This window comes from Hibiscus syriacus, unplaced genomic scaffold (genome assembly GCF_006381635.1).
Source record: "Hibiscus syriacus cultivar Baekdansim isolate YM2019G1 unplaced genomic scaffold, ASM638163v2 tig00112114_pilon, whole genome shotgun sequence".
Taxonomy (NCBI): Eukaryota; Viridiplantae; Streptophyta; class Magnoliopsida; order Malvales; family Malvaceae; genus Hibiscus; species Hibiscus syriacus.
The window spans coordinates 176,478-182,284 of NW_024063255.1; the positions used below are offsets into that span (position 1 = coordinate 176,478).

Here is a 5,807-nt window from a genome sequence, read left to right on the forward strand (position 1 = left end):
TGGCGGTGATTTTGATAAAGCTTGTTTTGGAGACAGCTTTGGAGTTTGTTCTAATGATGCTGTCGGGAAGTCGACTATAGGTGGATGTGGTACTGAAGAAGGTATGGAGAAAATTATTATTCAAAATCCATCTTGCTCCTTTCACGTGGGGCTTTAAAGAGTGGCTGTTGATGGGGTAGTGGTAAAGACTAAAGGTTTTAATAATCCCAAGTCTTTTTCAGAAGAGGCTTCTAGGAAGGAGGGTCATGGTATGGTGGTAGGGGTTGTTGTTAGTTCAGCAGTTAGTGGACTTCCACGTGGTTTGGGCAATTCAACAGGAGCGTTGGTGGATTTTAAAAAAGACGGTATCGTGGCAGCTGGGAGGGAGTGCGATGGACTTCATGAGGGTCCTGTTTCCTCAAGTGAAAAGGGAATTTCTATTGCAAAGAATAAAATAATTAAAGAGCCTGTTAGGCGTGACGTTGAGGAGCCAATTGTCTTGCCGCATCGGTCGTGTCGTAATTTTTTTAAGATGAAGAAATTCGGCTCTATGTTGGATCTTTAGGGTAAAGTTCTTTCAAAAACTGAGAGACGAAAAAGAGATTTAGCGTTGAAGAGACTCAATTTGAAAAATTCGGATCTTTTGCTCTCAGAATTATCAGATACATCTATTTCAGACTCTTTTAAAGTAAAGGTGGGCTGAAGCTTTTGTCGAAGCGCAGGAGACAGTGTCTTTAGGTAAGCAAATTGGTTTTGTCTGAGGTAGTCCCGAAACCGAGGTTCTCAAGGATCTAGTGTCGTTAGAATTGTGTTGATGGTAGAAAGAGTTCTATAGGGGTTGTTTTAGGTTTTGCGTTGGTTTTTCGGAACTATTTAGTGATTTCTTAAGGTTTTTGGGTTTTTAAGATTGTGGGTTCTATGTGTTTTAGTTCGTCTTGCTACGGGGTGCCTGGTTCGGGGAATGTCATAGATATTTAAAGTGTAAAACCTGGTTAGATTTTAGTCTGAGATGGAATGAGTCTAGGACTTTATAGGTTGCTATTGTCGTGAAGGTTGTTGGAAGTTTTCTTTGGAAGCTCCATGGTTGTGATTTCGTGGTTTTCGAGGTGTTACGGTGGATTCGAAGGTTAGGGTGCTGTACCTTAAGGTTATTGTGTGTGATGATCTAGTGCCAGGCAGTTTTTTTTTCTCAATTCAGTGGAGGCTTATTGGGTGGGTTGGTGATGTTGTTTTAGTTGATTTATTAGGATGGAGTTTCGGTTGTCCTTGGTTGTTGTGGTGTATTTGGGGTGATGTTGTTTTGGATTTTTGTGATAGGCTGATCGGATGATGTTTGTTGGTTGTTTATTACTCCTGATTCCTAGTTTTGGAGCTTTCGAAGAGTTCAGTGTTGGGTTCTTCTAGTTACTTTTACGGAGGTTATGTGGCGAGTAGTTCTGCTGTTCTTCTCCATTTCGGCTGGTTTCTGCTTTCGTTTGTAGCTTTTCATTGTCATCAGGATAGTTGCTTCTTAGTAGTCTTCTGGTTTTCACGCAGTGTTTTCTTTGTAGAACGGCAAGTTTATTTCCGTTGATCGGATTGGATTGCTGTATTGTGTGATCTATACATGCGCTATGGTTTTCTGTTTTTTTTTCATGGTGCACTCTTTTTTCTCCAATAAGTTTAAGGAAGTTTTTTTAATGAGGTCTATGAGATGGTGTACCTTGTATCTTTATCAATACAAAATACTCATTTTAAAAAAAAAGAGGATTTCATGTATCATTAAACCAATAATTTATTTTAGAAAATATTATAAAAAATAAAAAATTAAGAAACAAATAAACCTTGAAAATATAAACTAATTACCCACTAGAAAATAATTGAATTGGCTTGTCGATGGAAGTTTTTTGACCAAAGTAGTTAGAACAATTGAACAAGATTGGTTGGCTATTCCTTGTTCCCATATGTAATGCGGTAAGGGGGAGGTAAGATAGTAGGCTGCCCCCAACACTAGGTTGAGAGCAACTTCCGTAGTAGACCTCCAAATTATGAAATGCTCTCAATGAGACTCGATCTCACGATCTCAATTTTTTGATCAAAATTAATCAAATATTATTTTTTCAAAAAAAATCTATATAAGGTATCTGAAAAAATATTTTCGTATTAGTGTGAATACTAGATTGCATACCAAAAAACACCTAAACGACACGATGGCTTCCCTTAAACTGCATGTATTTTTAAGTTAATAACATTACAGTTTTACCAGAGTTGTCGAGTGATCCATTCGTCTTTAAAAAAAATGCAGTTGGTGAGATCAAACAGGAGACTTTAGTATATTTTCATAAATTAAACGTTATTATTTTCAATCATATTTAACCTAAGTATTACTTGTGTTAATTATGTAACAAGTACCCAACTTAGTGTAGTTTTTTTTAATTAAAACTTTAGAGTAGTTGTTAAGTATTGGACTTGGAATTAGGGGTGAACGTTCGATCAAGTTGAGTCGAATTGAGTAAAAATATTTTGAGTTATTCGAGTGGACAAATCCTATTTTATAACTCGAAGTTAACATTAAATTTTTTCGAGTCGAATTTATGAAATTACAATTCGAAATATTTTGTGTTAATTTTTCGAGTCGAATTTTATTCACTCATACTTAGAACTCCTCAAACACAATATTTTGTTATTTTTTATTGACAATAAAGTGATGGCTTATATTCCATCTTATCGTAAATTATTAATCTATTAAAAAATTAATATGACATGTTAAATCAATTACCGATAGTGACACATCAATTATCGTTAATGGAAATGATCAAAATGAAAGTATTTTTAAATTTCAATAACTAATGTAAGTTTTAAAAGTTCAGTGATCAAAGTAAAAGTATCGTAAAATTTTGATGACCATTAGTCTGGTTTACCCTTGCATTTATTGTGTTTCAAATAAAGTGTATTTATTATTAATCCAACATGCTTGTTTGTTTTGAAGCAAGTTGAAGCAAATTGGGTACTTGATGTATCTTTTCATTATATACTATATCTAAAAGGTTGGGCTGTTTGGTTGGCGAGCTTCGCACGAGGTGTTTTTGGTAGGACGTCGATTATTTAATGGTTGATGTAGTCTGTGATCATTTGTGAAATGAAATCGTTCTCTATGCATTGTGCGACTGATTTTATGGTTGAAGAAACCTCCTTGCAGTTCAGTTCATGTGGAGAGTGGTTATGCTCTCCTTGTCTTTGCAACATTTCACAACGCTTCTGATTCTTCTCTGGAAAGTTTGGCATTGTTTTATCATGGGTCTCCTCCGGTGAAGCCCTTCAATCAGCCTATCTGATTCTTCCTCGGCCAGGATTCTACATAGTTGCCCTTGGTCGAAGCTTCACGGGGGACCATCAATATCAATGTTGATGTTGATGTTGATGATGCATGTTCGAGGCGACCCAACAGTGGGTTTTGTGGCATGCGATTGTGATGGTTGGTGTGTCGAACGTTAACCTAGTTGAAGCGCAAACTATTTGTCACGGGGTTTAGATGGCAATCCAGATCAAGTTCCAGAGTGTAATGGTCAAGAGCTGGCCAACTTTTTGATTCTCATCCACGACCAAGAGTAATTGTTTATTATACTCGTTGTGAGGCTAATTATGATTCACTTGTTATTGTAATTGCTGACGACTTTTTAATGAATGAAAATATAATTCGTATTATATATATATCAGTAATTTATAATGGATAGTTACGTCTGATATGATCATTTTAAAATCAAATCTAACAGAAAATATTTTTAATTTTTTATTTATAAAACTCAAAAATAAATTTTAATTTTAGTATTTATTTTCTTCATTGGTGTTTCATTTTAATTCATGGGAATCTTCATTTGTTTCAAAAACCATACCTAGCATTTATTTTTTATTTTATTATAGTATCTTGTCATTAAAATTTATCGAACTGCTGCACGTGTTATTTTTTACTGATAAATTACATCATTCATCATAACTATCTTCAACCTCCTTTTTTGGTCACTAAGATTTAAAGTTTTTCAATTTAACTACTAAACTTTCAAATTGCTCATGCTTTAATCACTCTAATTTATTTTATTAAAAAAAAAATTGACATGACATTTATTATTATTATTTTATTAATATATAATTAAAATAAAAATAAATTTGAAAGTTAGAATGGTTAAATTAAGAGTAATTTGAAAGTTAAGTAATTAAATTAAAAAATCAGTGACCAAAATAGGAGTGAGAAGATAATTTACCCATAACAAGTGTCATGTAGTAACACTTTCGCTAAAATTTGATCGGCGATGTACTAAAACGAAACAAAAAATAAACGTTAGGTATTATTATGAAACAATGAAAATTTAAGTACTAAAATAAAATAAAACTGATAGTTTAGACATGTATTTTACTCTAAAATTAAATATAATATAATATATTTTTTCATGTATAAAACTCAAAAATAAATTTTAATTTCAGTATTTATTTTCTTCATTGGTGTTTCCTTTTCATTCCTGAGAAAGCCACAAAAATAAAATAAATAAACGGAAAGGAGGGCCAAAACAGAGCTCAAAATCAGAAGCAGCCATGGGAGTGATGAAGGTAGCCATTGGAGACGCCTTGTTAACCTCCATGTGGGTATTTTCCATGCCCCTCTTAACGATCTTCACCGCCGAAACAGCCAGTTTCCTCGGCGTCCAAACGCTTCCTTTGGCGCCTCTCTTCATCTCCACCGTCTTGGTCAGCATTCTAGTCATAACCTTCTCCGCCATCGGCGAAATATTCGGCGGCGCCAGCTTCAACCCCGCCGCTTCCCTCACTTTCCACGCCGCCGGCCTCGGGAAAAAAACGCCTCCTTCCTCTCCATGGCAGTCCGCTTCCCGGCCCAGGCCGCAGGTGGAGTCGCCGGGGTCAAAGCGGCACTAGAATTCATCCCGGTTCAATACAGCAAGAACCTGACCGGACCTTCTTTAAAAGTGGATTTACACACCGGTGCCGTCGCTGAAGGAGTGTTCACATTCGTGCGAAGCTTTGCTTTGTTGATGATAATATTCAAGGGTCCGAGGAACAACCTGATAAAGCAATGGCTAGTGTCTGTAACGACGGCGATCTTGGTTATAACGGGATCCAATTTCACTGGAGCTCCGATGAATCCGGCAAGTGCTTTCGGGTGGGCGTATGTGAACAGTCGGCATAACTCATGGGAACTTTATTATGTTTATTGGATTGGGGCTTTGATCGGAGCGGCTTTGGGTGCTTGGGTATTCAGATTCTTGGTATCTCCACCGTCGACACCCCCAATCAAGCAGAAAAAAGCTTGAGTTTTTAGGTGAATCTTATTCACTGTTTCTCCACCATTTCTCTTGGATTTTATGTTGTTGGTGATGCTGGGATTATCTCGATCTGTGTATCTTCAAATTGTTTTTGCTCATCTAATTTACTTAACTGCTAATCTATTACTAAATTAAATAAACATAAATTATGAAACAAAAAATCATGAAATAATTTTATTTCAGGTAAACTAATGTAGATATCTTCTCCTACGTACCTATAATTTAGGGTAAAATATACAAATGGTCCATGACTATAAAATGCTATTTTTCTTAGTCCTCAATTATTAAAAGTTATAAGTGATCATTTGATTATAGAGTATTATTTATTGAGTCTCTTGATTATTAAAAATTATAAAATGATCACTCAATTATTTATATATTCTAAAGTCATCATTTTTTCGTTGAAAAGTTATCGGTCGTTTGAGTTTAATGTCAATATGTTGATTGATATATGATAATCGCTTAAGAGTTTAGAATCAGATTTTATCATATCACAGTCGATAGATTATCATCTAG

At 35.2% G+C, this 5,807-nt stretch overlaps 1 pseudogene; it reads left to right on the forward strand.

The window, feature by feature from the left end:
- The first annotated feature begins 4,490 nt into the window (after positions 1-4,490).
- On the forward strand, positions 4,491-5,312 carry LOC120174559 (annotated as a pseudogene).
- Positions 5,313-5,807: the final 495 nt, after the last annotated feature.